At 39.4% G+C, this 18,385-nt stretch overlaps 1 long non-coding RNA gene across 1 annotated transcript in view; it reads left to right on the top strand.

Annotated features, from left to right (window-relative positions):
* The window catches only part of LOC311628113, a 156,511-nt gene that overhangs the window by 127,546 nt on the left and 10,580 nt on the right, over positions 1-18,385 (top strand). Inside the window, exon 2 of the long non-coding RNA XR_014795966.1 lies at positions 1,853-1,995. This is a non-coding gene — a long non-coding RNA (uncharacterized lncRNA). The remainder of the gene's footprint in view (positions 1-1,852; positions 1,996-18,385) is intronic.

Below are 18,385 nucleotides of genomic sequence, written 5' to 3'. Positions count from 1 at the left end.
GACCCCCACAGAGCGGTTGCCCTGAGCTGAGCCTGTTGGGAGAACCAGCCCTGAGTTACATCAACAGTGGAGGCCAGCAGCAAAGAGGTTGCAGCCTGAAAGGCTCCTCAGTTCCAGGGCCTCTGACCGCTCCTGGGAGTGAGAAGGAGAGGGGAGAAGAGGTGAAACAGGAAATGGCCCTGTGCCTCCACAGAGACGGGACTTCTGCTAAATGCAGGGGCCCCTAACAAGGCACTCTTGCCCCTCCAGGGACATTTGAAAATCTCTGGAGACTTTTTTTGGTTGGTATGTGGAGGAAGGGGAGGTGGCTCTGGGCATCTGGTTGGCAGAGGTCAGGCATGCTGTCAAACATCCATGGTGCCCAGGACAGTTCCCCAATAAAGGCTTATCCGGCCCAAAATGTGAATAGTTGCGGGTGAGAAAATCTGAGTCAAACTGGCTGAGTCACCACCATTAGCAGAAATGAAGACATGGGAAATGTTCAAAAAAGTTCTGTTTTTGTGCAATTGAGTTCCTAAACACAAATATGTGCAGATACACGCATGTAAGCAATACAAAACAAGGATGGATATTGGGGGGGAATCTGGAGTGGAACAAAAAATGTGATGACATAGCCCTGAGAAACTTTAGAAACATTTAAAAGTTAGACAGAAAAAAAAACAGTCAAGGAGACTTTGAGAAGGGAAAGCAAGGTTAAAAAAAAGAGAAAACAATCCAGGGGGCAGCCCATCAATGATTCTCTCATCATTGATGTCTCTATCTCCCTCTCCCTTCTTCTTTGAAATCAATCAAAATATATTTTTAAAAGCGAAAAAACAAACAAACAAAAAAACAAGAGAGTGTGTACTATCACAAAAGAAGAGTCAAGCAGGACAGAGCAGCCACCTGTGTGAAACACTCTAAGAAGTGAAAGTGACTAGTAAAAAGTGTGCCAATTGACTTCAGCCTTCTGCCCATTAGGTGGGAAGCGATGAGATCCAGAGACATGTCCAAGAATTAGCTTTAGGTAGGAGAGGAGAATGCAATATCAGAGGCCAAATTGTCAGTTGAAGAAGCTGAGATGGAAAGAAAAGAAGAAAAACCAAAGAGTGTGCAAGCTTTCAAATGGTAAGTATGAAGAGTAGGAAGGTCAGTCAATTAAAGAAACTCGGTCAGAAGCATGCGCAGTGTTGAGCGCCCAGTGGAGGTTGGTGGTCAAGAAATTGTAGTGATAATGATCAGCGTGTGACGTGATACTTCCGCAGTGCTACTCAGCTGCCTGATGCAATCACAGAGGAGATACCTAGCCAGAGTAGCCGGCACAGGGCTTTGTAGGACTGGTGGTTCTTAGTCGCGGTTTGTGTCAGAGTCACGCTGGAATATTTTGGAACCACTCACACACAGGCATAGACTATATGCCAGAGCTGGCTCCAGAAACTTGATGGTTGGTCCATACATCCCTTCTATTTAGAGAAAATTCCTCAGTGACATGCAATTCCTAGTTAGCAACCACTCTTTGGGTGCCACCAAAGACAGACTGGCAAAGGAACTAGCAGGGAAGGGATTAGAATGATGGGCAGTAAAATCTAAACCAGATTAGGGAAAGAAGGCAAGTCACAGCCTCTCCCAGGGAGCAGTAATACAGCGAGCTTCAATAGACAGGAGGTCCCAATAAAGCCAAATAGCATGTTCTGTGTAGAAAGAGGACTGACAGCAGGGTTTGGATTCACAAACGTAGGGTACATTTTCATTCTCACCATAAATGTTTAATGAAGAGGAAAAAAATAACCTGTCTTCTCCCATAAAGCCTTATAAACTTTTGTTCTTATAAACTGTGGCCCAGAAATGCTTGTCATTTTCCCATTATTCACAGATGCCTCCCACAGTGGCTGAAGGCCAGAAGACAGGCACCCTTGAAGCACTGGAAGAGGAAACTGTGATGAGAAGGGCTGTCCGACACTGACAACTGAGCTTCAATCATTTCCCCGCGAGCCACCGTTTCTTGTCATTCAAATAGTAAGACAGGAACGCCGAATAGGAGGCAAAAATCGCGCCTATCTTATACAATTCAGACATTGCCCTTTCCCTGTACATTTACTTCTATGATTCTCCTTATAGTAAACAAAGCGATTGATACAAAGAGGACATTATTTCAGAGTGACGTCAGAAGGAAGACTTAGAATAATGAGGGCTTTTTAAGAAATAAATTTAGGAGAATTTTTAATCTCTGGTCAATACATTATTTAACAGATCATCTCTTTAAGACCCATGAATCTTTAAACTCATCTTTGAAGTTGTCTTCTTCTAATGTAAGAATTGATATTTAAGGCTGATATTCTCATCTGCACAACTCTGTCAGCAAAGGTGATGAGGAGACCCCCTTGCTGCATTCCCCTAAGGGCAAGCTGCTCTGCTGTAATGTGGTAGCTCCCCAAGTTCATGTTTTTGGTTTTAGTTTTCCCAGGAGTGGGTCCAAGCTCACTGGAATGGCAGAGAAGGTTCTTCGTGGCCCGGCCACCGGCTCCTTCTCCAGGCCTCTTATCACTTTCCTCCTCCTCTCTCTGAAGCCTGCACTTGAGTCACACCAAGCGATGGCATCTCTTGGTGATAATATGCTCTCAGCTAGGACACACTCCCCCAAGTCTTCAGGATGGGAGACAGATGCAGACTCTATTCTCAGTTTTGCCATCAAACAGGCGGCCTCCGTTTTCCCTCTACAAACTAAGGGGGTTAGAGACTTAGCAGTGTGATCCCTGGGTCAAATCTGGCCTCCCTATATACTTTGATAGGCATGGTGGGGTGTGTGTGTGTGTGTGTGTGTGTGTGTGTGTGTGTGTGTTCCTCTCTCCAGCCTAGTCCTCACCACTCTCTCACCGACACCCGGCAGCATACACATTTACACTAGAGCCTGGACCGTGGAAGAGCATGTAATTGGCACAAAAAGGCCAAATGATCTCTAAGGTTTCTTCCAGGTCTAACAACATGTGAAATAAATTAACTCCATAACTCAGGCTCAAGCAGATGGTAAATGTGCAGGAAACACATAAAAGACCTCAGCCTCAGGTACCAGAGACCCTATCAAATAGTCCTGGACTGACACCAAGACCTTTACAAAACAATCAGATTCCCTTGACTGATCCCATATGGCTAACGAATTTGCTCTCTCTTACCATGTGGCTTAGCAGGTATTATCACCATCGCTCCCAACATGGTCTGTTTTCCACACAAAACCAAACGGATTTCTCCACAGAACACCTGTCCCTTTTGAAGTTGTAACCCAATGATTAATAACCTTTATTTCCTTCCTGAATAATAATTTATATGAGAGAAAAAGAAGATCCCAATCTTTCTCATTCTAGCCCTGGCCTGCACCTGCAGGGTTCAGCTGCAGAGGAGGAAATCTGGGGCCCATTTCTCCCCAGCACTTGACTTTGACAGGATCATGAAGCACTGGAATTCCAGTCCACTCCGGGGAAGCTTGTTGTTCAGATCCTGTGATATATGCTCACCTACTCCCAACATCCATTTCCTTTGACGTAAAGAGTATGGCCTTTTCTTTGACCAAAGCCCAGCTTGTCTTAAACTAGTTTGAACTTTTTTTTTATTACGCTAAACTCATGCTGTTCAGATGTGGTAAAAACAAATAAATCACCCAATTTGCCCCGAAGGGAAAAGGCTATGGCAACTGCTCAAGGGCAGAGGGCTGGACCAGATGGTCTCTTAAGACCCCTTCTAGCTCAGCCATTTGATGAATCTAATTTAAGTTCATTGAGAGATAATGCCACAACTGTGGGTACCTCACAATATCTTATGAATAAAAATTACTGAAAAAAATGTAAGTGGTCTGTATTAAGAAATCTCTCCTCAAAAATTAAAACAAGCAATCATTGAGGAAGTACATGCGGAGACACCAACTTCTAGACATCAAAGAAAAGGCCAAAGTAATTCAGGGCTGGGATATGGCGAGTGGCACCCAGAGATTTGAGAATTATGTTCAGATGATGATCTACACAGCTCTAGAGAGTCTAAGCCTGGGAGACTCAGAATGACTTATGACTGCAGAACTACGTACAAGAAATATATTTAGAAGTGGAGGAAAGAAAGATTGCTAGTGTCTCAGTAAGTGCCTGTAAGCCAAGCACTTTTAAAGGTTATAAGTAAATATATGAATATTTGTAACCTTGATCAACCTTTTGGAAGTGAAGACACATTGTGACTGAAAAGACAGGGTAGGCTTTCATGCAACCAGGATCACAGCAGGCTTCAATTCGTTTCATTCATTTGGAAATTATCTTTTACTGAAACTCATTTGGTTAGGCAATGTGTCAACTAAAAATCCTAAAATTAGCTATCTTGTGTAAACATAGAACTGCATTCTAATAACTGTTTACACACACACCAGACAAAAGAGATTGTCTCTCAATTAAAAGGGAAAGAAGGAACGAAGGGTGATGGGAAAAGAGGGAGAGAGAGGGAGGAAGAAAAGAAAGGAGAAGAGAGGAGAATACAGGAATACAGGGAGACATTTCCTGAAAAGATGTTTGAAAGAATGGCCTTGTTAAGGGAGATATCAGAATCCTACAGATAGGGTAGGATAAGACAAAACTGCAGCTCAGAGAGAGGAAGTGGTTTGCTCAAGATCACACAGATAAGAGATAGAGCAGGACTTGAACTTGGAACCTAGCACCCTTTTCCCTCAATCCCAGGCTGCCTACTGGACGATGCTGCTCAGTAGGTGTGACTGCCAAAGATGGCCCTACAGGTTACTGCTCTGCGAGGCAAAGTATACAAAGTTTCTCCCTCCCATTTTCTGCCCCCAAAAGAATGGCAGCATTGGTAAATTGATAAACTATATGTATTTGCAACCAAAGAAAATAAATAAAAACAGATTCTCATTTCTAAGTAACAAGTCTGGGGGAAAGGTCTACATAATTGGCAAACACTAAGCAAACTTAATTTTTCTTCTCCATATATATAAACAACATTAAACATTTGCATGATAGCCGAAACCAGTTTGGCTCAGCGGTAGAGCATCCGTCTGCGGACTGAAAGGTCCCAGGTTCGATTCCAGGCAGGGGCATGTACGTTGGTTGCGGGCACATCCCCGGTAGGGGGTGTGCAAGAGGCAGCTGGTCGATGTTTCTCTCTCATCGACGTTTCTAGCTCTCTATCTCTCTCCCTTCCTCTCTGTAAAAAATCAATAAAATATATTTAAAATAAATAAACAAACAAACAAACATTTGTATGATAAATCCAGAGCAAATCTAATATATGTGGCCAATGAACCTTTTTAAGATACCCTTTTCTGCTTCACTTGGTGTTTCCTGCATAATCAGCTCCTGTGGAAATTAAAGTACAAACTAGTAGGCATGGCATATCAAACCACATCTTGGCCTTCCCCTTTTTCCCTAATGGAAAAGGGGAGCTATTCTGTTTAACAGCTTTGAAAGTTCCCAGCCTTTTGGTTGTAATGAGTTATATATTATAGTGAAAGAGGAGCTTTTGATAATATCTTGGCTGATTTTATGAAGGTTGCTTCACAAATAAAATACATAGAAGATTCGAATCAATTTGGTTATGGTAGAAACTGTTTTGAGGTAACATGCAAAATATATATTTAAAATATTTCTGCTAGTCATTTTTAGAAATATTTGCCTTAAAATATAGATGTAACTTTCTATATATGTATACAAGGCAATAGCGTATATTAACTTTTTGTTTTAAAAATTCGTTTTATTTCAAAAATGTAAACAAAGAAAGAATCCACAATTCGATTTATTAGCTAAATAAAAGTCCTGAAATACATGTCCTCTTAAGACTTGGGGGAAAAGCATAACAGTAATGAAATGAAACAAGCTATATTACCCAAAGACTCTTCCCATGAGTAATCATCAGGAAAAAAATGTTATACACAGTCATTAGGGCCACAGAGTAGAGGAGAAATAATGGTAAATTCAACATTTTGATCTCACTCCTTTTGGGATTCATGAAAAATACTAAGTAAGGCAACTGAGTTCTATAAGACTGAAAATCTAATAACGATTATAGCTGCCATTTACAAAGCACTTACTATAAACCAGACACTGTACTAAGTACTTGCATGCATTACCTCATTTAACCCTCACAATAACTTATGAAGTGGGCGCTATTTTTATTCCATGTTTATAAAGACCTAGACTAAAGTTTAGAGACATTGCCCAAGGTCACTGAGATAATAAACAAAAATCTCTGACTCAGACCCTGCCCAACTCCTGAATCTGGACTCAATCATTATGCAATATTAACTTGCTATTAAAGAAAGCCATTGTTCATTCAAATACTTCGGTTGATTGCAGAACCAATGGAAGTTTTAAAGTGTGACCAGACTTGTTTTTAGGAAGCTCACTCTGGCAGTGGAATGGGGGATGTCCTATGTGGAGAAGGAGACTGCTGGTAAGGACATAGTTTAGGATGCTATTGCAGTGGTCTGAACAAGACATGAAGACCTTCACTTAGGCAGGTAGTAGCAGTGAAGATGGAGATAAGTATCTAGTTTTACAGTAGAACTAGTAACAATGGATGAGAAACTGTGACGGGTGAGAGAGAATGGATTACTGAGGATGACTCTGCTTCTAACTTAGAGCCTGAACAATGTCGTTGATGGCAGATAAAAAGGCCAGGAACAAGTTGGTTAGGGCAGTGGGGATGATGAATTTGGTTTGGGTGTCTGAGGTAATTCAATTAGGTGTGCAGAGCTAAACATAGTCCTAGATAGACGTCATGATTGTAAGGATAAAGGTTGAAGTCAAGGGAACAGGGCGAATCATTCAGGGAGAGTTTATAGGCTTAGGAGAGAAAAAGACCAACAGCTAGAGCCTTGGGAAACACCATCATGGAAGGGCTGGGCAGAAAGGAAGGGATAAGCAGGGGACACCCAGAAGCAGAGAGCTGAGTGGCCTGAGAACTGCAGTGGAGCTGTAATCGGAAAGCAAAGGAAGGGGTTTCAAGAAGGAAATGATCCAGGGAAGCCAAGCAAAAAAGGTCCAAATATAGATTTTTGGATTTAGCCATTAAAAAGCCATTAGCTCAGGGTTCATTGAGCAGTGGAAGTCAATGTCATTTTAGAGTCATCAGAGCCTGTTGAGTATTAGGAGCAAACTTCTTATCTGATGGAAAAAGGCTGTAGGAATCTTACTATGGCTTCAAACAAGTATAGGCCAGACTTTTGGTGTTCCTACAAATTCTGAACTCTGTGTTTAACTGGATTCAAAACACTGACATTTCTTGACTTCATTTTTTTAAAATTTAAATTCAAAGTCAAAGTGAGAGAGGCCTTCAAGATAATAAATACTTGACATCCCATAATTGTTCTTATGTAAGGAACAGGAGCATGTTAGACAAAGGATAGAAGCCCAGAGACTTAGATTAATTCAGTGCTCACAGTTATGTCAAAACCTGTATTATTCAGGGCCAGTCCTGATGAGAGAGACCATGTAATTTTGTAGACCTAAATGGCTCAACTAAAGCTGTCACATGCCAAGCTACAGTACCAGTAATTCCTCCGGGCCTGAAAGTTTTAAAATTATGTAATTTGTGATAAATTCTAAATTTGCACATTCTCATTTCAAATTTTGTACATTAAAAAAAACCCACATTATTTTTATTTTGTACTATTTTAATCCAGATTATTCAGATTCACATAAAACACATCCATGCTATATTATAATATTACTTTATAATAAATATTATTTTATAAAATAATATTACTTTATATATAAAATACCCAAGTAAGCTTTTCAAATGTTAATATTTGGCAAACTTAATTGAGATTACATTTTTTACTTCATTTATTACTTCCTAAATAAGTTCAATACAAATGTAAGGTATATTAATATTACCTTTAATCAAATATCACAGTAATCTATCATCTTGCCGTTTGAGATCCTCCGTTAAGAAGCTAATGGATTTTGGAAGGTGTTTGTGTCAGTGTGAACTAATCTCCACTTGGCGTGGGCCGCCTATCTCATCCCTGCGTTTTATGTGAAAGGCATAAATTATTTTGTTTTACATTTGAGACACTGGGTCTGTGAGAAAGTGACAAAGACAACTTGAGTTATGGGTGAGTCAGAGATTAAATCAGACAAAGAGTGAACAGATTTCTGTGCTTCTAGGCCTATTCTCGCCTTTGTTACACCACGAATAGATTGTCTCTGTACCCACACCCGGCTCTACCCATCTGATGGGATGAATTGCATTGTTTGTATTTCAAAAAAAAAAAAAGTCTTTCTTTTGTCATTTTCACTTGTAGTTAGCTGATAAGATAACAATATTACAATATCTAGAACTAGAAGTATGTTACCGCAAAATTACAAATGCCAGTGATAAATATCCTATGTAATAAAACCCTAATATGCAAATCAACTAAACTGCAAAACGACCAGTCACTATGATGTGCACTGACCAACAGGGCAGATGTTCAAAATAGGGGGAGCACCGCTCAGCCAGAAGCCAGGCTCATGGCTGGCTAGTGCAGTGGTGGTGGCGGGAGCCTCTCCCGCCTCCATGGCAATGCTAAGGACCCCTTGGGGGTCTTGGACTGTGAGAGGGGGTGCAGGCCGGGTTGAGGGCCCCTCTCCTCCCAGTGCATGAATATTATGCACCAGGCCTTTAGTTTATATATAATAGGTCAATATTAACATTTTAATAAAATCAACATTGATGTTGACAGAGAAAGAATGGCTACATGAAGTATGTCTAGCTGCAAACATCCCATAGTCACAGAAAATAGGAGGGACTCTTTGTAGTTAGAAAGTCCTTTAGCTCAGAGGAGAAGACTTAAAAATAGTAGCTGAGACAAAAGAAAAAAAATACAACTTTTCATTCATGATCCAATTCTCTGAAGACTGCATCCAAACTGATTAGAGGGTGTGTGATAGCCAAATGGGTTTGGCCAATGGAACAGGCTGTGGTGGAGAGACTTAAGTTTAGGACTAGGAAATTGGAGCCTGACTTTACCCTAATTATGTATACCCCATCTTTCCCTTTCCCTCCAAGGTTTCAATATCTTTATCTATAGAAATTGTGGGTGTGGGGAGGGATTATTTATAGTGTGCCTTGTACAATACATGCTAAGGTAACAAACTATGATTAAAAAAAAAATTCTATTCAGTCCTAGCCGGAGATGAGTTAAATAAACTAGACCACTGAGAGGTAACTTAGAGCCTGGGTGATTTTTTAAGAAGCAATTATCTTCTTTCCCTGTATCACATTTCAGTGTGAAAAATATTGGACAGTGCAGAGAAAGAAAAATAATTGAAATTTACCCATAAATCCAGAAATCAACACTGTTGACATTTAGTGTATTTTCTTTGAGTCTCGTGTATGTATATGTGTGCTTATGACACAATAATCTACACTATTTAAGATAAAAGAAACTGGTTTTAGTAAATTATAATCATACTATATATAGAGCTTTGTAGCCTACATTTTTCACTGGATAGAAAATATCAATATTTAAAAAATAATCTTTGAGGACTTTTGGTGACTATCATATTATTCTACTGAATGCACTTAACATTATTTATTTAATCCCATCTTGTTATATATTTAGGTTGTTTTCAACTTTTTGTAATTAAAAAAAAATGCCTCGTTGAATATCTTTATATTTGGATCTTTGTAGCTAACTGATATATGATTAAAATAAACTTTGGGCATCAAAATCACTGAGTCAAAGGATATGAACATTCTGGATTCTTGATATACATATATTCCCAAAGGATCTTCTCAAAAGGTTATACCAAAGTGAACATTATGCAGTATTGTATTAGAATGTACATTTCTTTGAAATGTATTTTTATCTTTAATATTTAATAGGTTTTTAAGAGTATTTTGCTTGTTTTAAATTTTGATTATTCATGAGAAATATTGTTGAAGTAGGGTAAGTATCTATGCATTTTTAATAGAATCGCTTATTTTTCATTATAGAAGACACAATCCCCCCGCTCACCAAAAGCATGTCTAAAAGAGCAAAGTTCCAGCTTACAGTTAAAAAGACAATAGAAACTGGAAGCCCCAGAGGATGCTCAGCCATCTACAGGTGATCTAAAACAGGGATGGAGGTATATGGTGCCTTTGTTCTCCTTCCTCTTCCTCTCTATTAACCGATGGGCATCACTAATTGATCATGGCACTATTTTTTCAATTAGCCTAGAGACGTGGTCAGCAAACTGGCTTGTGAGCCACATGTGGCTCTTTGGCCCTTTGAGTGTGGCTCTTCTACAAAATACCATGGCCTGGGTGAGTTTATTTTGAAGAAGTGGTGTTAGAAGAAGTTTAAGTTTAAAAAATGTGGCTCTCAATAGAAATTTCACTCATTGTACTGTTGATATTTGTCTCTGCTGACTAATGAGTTTGCCAACCACTAGCCTAGATATACTCTTAGAATTCTTCTCAAACCAACTACTATCATTCTGTATTATTCCTTTTAGTTGGTACTTGAAATAAAACCAATTTTCTTCCTTGGCCCAGAACATAGCCTACAATTTCACTGAAAAAGATAAAGGCAGGGAGCCTAAAATGTTACCTGGCTATTGGACTCTGCCTTAGCTCTAGTGCTCTCGCAAGTATATATCATAGAAATGCACTGTTAGCTACACACAAACTTTCCTGTTGTATATACTCCATTAATACATACAATGCACTTATGGAAGTTCCCACCCCTTTTCCATGTCCTCCTTAGTTTCTAAAATAATACTCCCTGAAGATACTCACTAAATAGCAGTTGGCTGTCTAACAGTATAATTGTCAGGATTCATCTTAGGTCTCTTCAAGCTCAATAGAAATTATTTCTCCAAAATTTGCCTTTACTGTCCAGCATTCAGTTATGTTTCATCTTGCTTCTTCTCTCTTCCTATTTTAATGTCCCTTCTTAATGCAGCTGTTACCAATCCCTAGAGAGACACCATTTCATGAGATCCTGAATATCCATGTCCATTCAATAAGCACATACTAGTAAGAAGGTGACTGCTGTGTGGCATCTTTAGAAATAAAAAAAAAATCATTCTATCAAACTTGGAGAAATGGTGCCCTTTTATTTTGCTGCAAAGGAAGGAAGCAGCTGGTGAAGAATTGATAATGAAATAAGCAGCAGGAAGGATCAGGCCAGCGGAACTGATGGCGAATGACTAAGGAGCCTTTCCCAGAATGGAGTTTAGTTTGTCTCCCAGCCTCTGAAGCTCTCCTCTTCCAACAGTTCAGGCCACCAATGACCAATCCCAACCTAAGAGATAAGATGGCCAGTTCTAATTGAGATACAGTGCATCTGGCTCATCATGGAACTTCCCACATATTCAATCAGTCATTTGTTAGTCAATATTTTTAAGTACCTATTATATGCTAGACACAGTAGTGAGCAAGACAGGCATATATGGAATAATTTAGGAAGACTTTAGATGCTCTACAATCTTGATTAGTCCCCCCATCTCATATAAATTCCTAGCCCTTCTTCTAACCAGACTGCCACTCAACTCTTCTCCTGTGGAAATTCTGGAGCACCACTTGTCTGGTCCCAGCCCTCATGGGACTTACATTTAGTGGTCAAGCACCAACAAGTTAGCACTCAGTGACAATACAGGACTGCACATGCTCTGATGGGGGCACTAACTGGGGCTATGGACACTCCGAAGGACATTGAACCCAAGTGTCATGGAAATGACATTCAAGATGAAACCTAAAGCAGATGACTTAGGTAGCAAAGAGGCAGGATAAAGAGTCCTAAGCCGAGGATTCAGTATCTACAAAGAACAGAAGGGAAGTCTAAGAACCGTTGGGTTGAGAGGGTAGAAAGTGAGTGGGCAAATGGTAAGGGAAACGGCAAATCTCAAGATATGGGCTGGGGAAGTGAGAAGAGCCAGATGAAAGAGAGCTATAAGCCATGGGGCTTGGACTCTATCCAAAAAGAACTGGAAGCCAATTTGTTGAAAGCAAGCAAATAAACTGATCCATTCTGTTTAGAAAGACAAGAGGGTAAATGATAGAGGGGAGAGAAGCAGAGCTGGAGAAGAGGGATTCCAGTCTACAGATGGTCATGTGGCTGGTGATGGTGATGGAAAGAAATATGAGAGTTGTGTTAGTTTCTAGGGTTGCCGGTACAAGCAACCATAAATTGGTGGCTTAAATAACTGAAAATTTACTATCTCATAGTTCGGGTGGCTAAAAGTTTGACATTAAGATGTTGGCAGGGCCATGCTTCTGATGCCTCTAGCAGAAAATTCTTTCTCTCTCCTCTAGCTGCCAGCATTAAAAAAAAAAAAAAAAATTATTATTATGGTTTTCTTTTAGCTGCCAGCATTTGACAGCAATGCCTGGCTCATAAATCCACTGCTCCAGGCACATGTCCATCTTCTTCCTGTGTGGCTTCACATCATCTTCCCTCTGTTCAGATTTCCCCTTTTTATAAGAACAATAGTTGTATTGGATTAAAGCCCACTCTAATGACCTCATTTTATTTTATTTTATTTTTAAATAGGTATTTTATTGTTTTGTGTGTGTTTTTTTACAGAGAAGAAGGAAGAGGGATAGAGAGTTAGAAACATCAATGAGAGATAAACACTGATCAGCTACCTCCTGCACACCCCATACTGGAGATGTGCCTGAAACCAAGGTACACTCCCTTGACTGGAATCGAACCTGGGACACTTCAATCTGCAGGCCAACGCTCTATCCACTAAGCCAAACCTCGTTTTAATTTGATTGCCTCTGTAAAGACCCTGTTTCCAAAAAAAAAAAAAAAAAAAGGAGGGGAGGTCTCATTCTAAGGTTCTAGGAATTAAGACTTCAGCATATATTTTTTGAGTAACACAATTCAACACGTAACAGGTCATTTCAAGTCACAATTTCTACGTGATACCCAGGGTTAGATGGGTGCCTTGTTCCCTGGCCCTAAGCCTTTGTCCTCCAAGATATAGCACTGCCTTGTTCTTCATAACCCTCCTTCCAAAGGCTTGTCTCAGCCCAGGAAATGGAATCTTTGGGACTTTCCTCCTACCACTGCGTGCCAGTTCAGCTCTTAGAATGTTTTCTCTATCTGAATTCCTTAGCCGAAGTGCTGTCCACCTTCCACGATGTCTCATTCCCACGATGCAACATTCCTCTTTCAAAAATCAATTAAAATTACTTCATTAAAAAATATTTATTAAAGGGCTCTAAGAATACCCCCAAAATTAAAAACCATCTAAAATGAAATATATACCATATACTTATATATGTAAAAATGTATATATGATATGTATAAAATTGAGGGTAGATATAGGCTATCCAGAACCATGTTTGCCTCCCACAGCTCAAATACTCATCCCCACTCAATGGGGGGAAAACAATCATAGTCTGAGAGTTCTCAATCACCTGATATTTAGTTTAAAAGAACAAGTCTACCTTCTTCTCGGTGCTTTTAAGAATTTAGATTTACAGGGTTTGGCTACAGTATAAGTGATTTATACAATGGATATGTGAATGTAAAAATACCAATTTTTAAACCTCAGGTTTACAAATGAATTCTCACAATGTTCTGTGAGGGACTGAAGTTTGCACGCAGTTTAATCACCAGAAGAGAACAGGTTAAGGACCCATAGTAGAATCAGCACACCTGTGGGTACTGAATAAATACTTGATGATGTTGATTATATTCTTGCCCAACGCTGAGAGGTTGTCACCAACAGAGAGATAGCTGATCATCCCTCAAATGGTATGTTCTTATTAGCACGTAAAACTCATATCAGATTTTACTTGTTAATAATGTCATATGTTGTAATGATAGAGTTTTCTTTTTTTTTTTTTATTAAATTGATTGAGCTGGCATTGATCAATATGAACATATAGGACAAGAGAGTTACCTAAACTCAGATGCCTACCAGCTATTTATAAGTAATTCCCTTTGTATATGGAACTGGGTTGAGAAACTCCAAAACAATGCACGGGTTGACAGAATGATCTCATTCTCTCATTAGAGTAAAGGAAGCAGTAAAGGGATTATCTAAATAGATGAATTCTAAATCTGATTTGACTTCAATGATATTTCCTGAATATTTCAGTCAAATTGTATTGTTACTTCATTTGTCCATTTTATACAGATGAACCCATCATAATTACACTAAGTTTAAAGGAAAAACACTTCTGTTCAATTTTTTTTTCCATTCAACAAAGTTGTATTTCTCATAGCAACAACCAACCTGTTATGCAACCAACAATTGCTATGTCTTCTTAATCTATTTTTAATCTTGCTTGCATAACTCAAAAACATAAACACTTCATTGATTTTTTTTCCTGTGTTTTTATCAGTATGTTGTTTAATTGATGCTAAGGTGAAGGTGTTTTATAGCAACAGGCAAAGCCAGGGATTGGTGAACCTCTGACACCACTAGAGATCTAGCAAATCTGACTTAGAGGAAGCTTGTCTTTGCTGCCTTCTTGTCTCCTTTTAGTCTCAGAACTGCCATCTTCACAACACTCTCTATACAGAGCTTCCCCAAATTGTCCCTGTTGTGTGAAGCCTCCTATAAAAATACTGCTCAGGGGTCACATCCCATTACCCTCGCCAAGTACCCTGTCAAATGAAAGACATAAAATGCTGCCATTCTCATTTTCTCCACTACACTTCAAAATATCTCCTTAGCTTGGAATCAAGAAAAGGTAGCAGATTAAAGCACTCACATCAATGTCACATTATATAAAAAGAATATGTTAGATAAGATGTGAAAGAAAAAGAGTGAAATAAGGTTCTCAGTGGCTCTCACTGTGGCTGTCTACTTGTCCATGACAGGAGGAACAATGGGGTACCCCATCTTTGAAAAGATGCCTCCCCATTTTCCTGTTTACTGCATTGCTTCCAACCCAATTTTCTCTGACTGGTTAATCTCAGCCTTTCAAATTAAATATGTCTATGTCTATTTAAAAATTTTGAATTACAGTTGACATTTCATGTTATATTAGTTTTAGGTGTACAGCATAGTGCTTAGACATTTATATAACTTATGAAGTGATTCCCCCAGATAAGTCTATTACCCACCTGGCAGCATGCACTTATTACAATATTACTGACTATTCCCTAGGCTGTACTTGACATTCCCATGAAATATGGCTTTACTTTGATTATCTTCAATTTAGACCTCAGAAAGAGTTACTCTTTCATCTACTACCATGAGTTTTCCTTCTGACTCCCACACAGAATAAAAGAAAAAGGCTTTGATGTTTTCTTCATTTTGTCTTCACTTTACACAGAATTATCTTTCTATTTTTAGATACCATGGGTAATTTGGGAATTCCAAACTATTTAAATAACCACACCCTTCTCTAAGTTTCAGTAATTCACAAGTTAAAGAACTTCCTTAAAGGGCTTTTTGGAGAGTGGAAGCTGGCTTTGAAAATTTGTGTTAGCCGAAACCGGTTTGGCTCAGTAGATAGAGCATCAGCCTGCACACTGAAAAGTCCCAGGTTCAATTCCAGTTAAGGGCATGTACCTTGGTTGCGGGCACATCCCCAATAAGGGGTGTGCAAGAGGCAGCTGATCGATGTTTCTAATTATCTATCCCTCTCTTTTCCTCTCTGTAAAAAATCAATAAAATATATTTAAAAAAAGAAAAAGAAAATGTGTGTCAGTTTTTCATTGAATACAATTCAAAAACAACCCCATAAACATGTTGTTAGTATATGTATGTTTGTGTGTGTGTGTGTGTGTGTGTGTGTGTGTATGTGTTACTGATTTTAGAGAAAATGAGGAAAGGGGAAAGGAGAGAGGGGAGAGGGAGGAGAGAGACAAATTTCGATTTCTTGTTTCATTTATTCATGTTATCATTGCTTACTTCTTGAATGTGCCCTGACGGGAAATCAAACCCTCAACCTTAGTGTGTCGAGACAATGCTCTAACCAAATGAGCTACCCAGCCAGTATTTGTTGTTAATGTGCCATTGTAAAAGAATTCACTGGAACGAGCATAAAGTTGAGTTTTAAAAGGCCAAGGTAGTAGGATTTTTGAATAATTGCAGATTTTATAAGTTTAAACAATTGTGGACTATTGTCATTTATGTTTCTATTTCTTTTCCAGTGAGACACATTGGGTTAAGATCTATTTTTAAATGTATCTGAGCCTATAGAGAAGAAAGTTATTTTCGTTATTATTATTATTATTATTTTATTGATTTCAGAGAGGAAGTGGAGGGAGAGAGAGAGAGAGAGAGAGAGAGAGAGAGAGAGAGAGAGAGAGAGAACATCAATGATAAGAGAGAATATTTGATTGGCTCCCTCCTACAAGGCCCTTACTGAAGACTGAACCCATAACCCCTTGAATGAAATTGAACCTAGGACCCTTCAGTCTGCAGGCCGACACTCTATCCACAGAGCAAAACCAGCTAGGGTGAGAAGAAATTTAAATAAAGGTCCAGGATACTGGTTCTAGTCAAACTTGAACCTCCAAGACCAAAACACACTGAAGTGACTGAGCCTAGCATCAGCACAAGCTCAGTTTGGGGACAGTGCTGATACAAAGCGGTAGCACATCACATTTGGCAAAGCAGCATTTTGAGTGCAAGTCTGAATTACTGTAGGAAGGAAAGCTTATGGCATCTCACCCTCCATTTTGAGATTTGTCATCAGTGCTTCACAATAGGGAAAAAAATACAACTGTCACATAACAGCAGAATGCATTTGTACAAAAGGATCAATAGGCTTTAGCATCAGACATCCCATTCATTCCAGAAGCATTTCAAGCTGGTAAAAGCAGGGTGGATCAAGGGGAATCCACAAGTAAGCACTTAAGAACCTCCAAGTAGGAATAAGCATGATGCAAATGCTGAATAAGGATAACACTTGAAGGCTGGCTAGTGACACTGTAGCCATTACTATGCAATATGAAGTTTGCAGAAAAACCTTTACACTAGTAGTTGTGATGATTGGAATACAGGTCAAGATACTACAACAAGGAGACTCAATAATACAACACCTTAAGTAAGACTGGAGTTTCTTTATTTTATACATTGCTGCCCAGAGGTGGTTGAGCATTCTTGGGTGCGTAGATTGCTCTGTTTCAGGGTCAGGCAGGGAGCCAAGTTGCTTTGATTTCGATGCTCTGCATCCTATTAAGGTTCTCTCATCTCATTTTCATGACTGATGGTGGCTCATGAGCACCAGACCATGGTCGGGCCCTAAGAAACAGGGAATGAGAAAGTACAGGGCAGCTAACCTCTTTTACAATAACATACCCTCCACATTACATACATCACATATCCTCACAGCTCCATGCAAAGGAGTCTGGGAAAATCTAAAACTTAGGAGCTTCTCCTACTCAAAAGGAGAATGAAAATTGTGGTCCAACTAGAATTTTCCCATAGTAATTAAATGACAAGCTTCAAAATACATGTGTGTGCTTATATACGCACACTCTCACACAAGCATTCTTAAGAGTAATTAGAGGCTTACAGAGGGCAATATTATGTACTAGTAGATAGATCAAGAATAGACTTTGAGGCTAGGGAGACCTGAGTTTGAATCCTGACTCAATCATTGACTAGCTATGTAGCTCTCCTAAACATTAACTTTCTTACCTATAAATAGGAGATAAATTTTACCTCATAGAAATCTTACAAGGGGTAAATTAAAGAATGTGTATTTTTTAACGATAGGAAAAAAAATTTTCTGGTCTTTGTCCTCAGTTCCCTGGCATGGAGCTTCTAAACTCATAGAATTTCCCAAGTGTCTTTGTCATTCATAAACTCCTTGGGTTGCCCCAGAGTTTGTGCTAACGAGATGGAAAGGGCTCTGAGTGGGGACTAGTTAGCAGAAAGACCAACCATGTGATTAGAGGGTTAGGGCTTTGGACCGTATGATAACAGCCCAATCTCCTGACTTGGTGTGTGTGTGTATGGGGGAGGGGAGGGTTGGTAGCTGGAGATGAAGTTCAGTCATGTAGCCAATGATTCAATATGTAATGAAATCCCAATAAAAACTCTGGACACCAGAACTCAGTGGAGCTGCCTGGTTAGTGAACACCTAGGGTGATGCATTCTCATGCCATAAGGAGAAGGCAAAGAGGCTCTATGTTCAGGACCCTTTCTGACCTCGCCCTCTATGTCTCTTCATTTGACTGGTCTTGATTTGTGTCCTTTATATTAAAACTTTAATAATAATAGTGTTTTCCTGAATTCTGTGAGTTGTTCTAGTGAACTATCAAACCTGGAAGGACCCCATATTTGTAGCCAATCAATCAGATATGCAGGTGGCCTAGGGACCCGAAGTATGGCGGGCATTTGAAATAAAGGCAGTCTTGTGGAGGACTGAGCCCTTAACTTGGGTGGTTAATGACAGAGTTGAGTTGCAGTCCACTAGTTTAAAATGCTTAGACAGTAATTGGAAGTGTGAGAGCTCAATAAAGGTTTAGTGC

Source organism: Pipistrellus hanaki, assembly GCF_964339955.1.
Source record: "Pipistrellus hanaki genome assembly, chromosome: 1".
Taxonomy (NCBI): domain Eukaryota; kingdom Metazoa; phylum Chordata; class Mammalia; order Chiroptera; family Vespertilionidae; genus Pipistrellus; species Pipistrellus hanaki.
The sequence above is the reverse complement of the archived record's forward strand: the minus strand, read 5'-3'. Positions and strand labels throughout refer to the sequence as shown.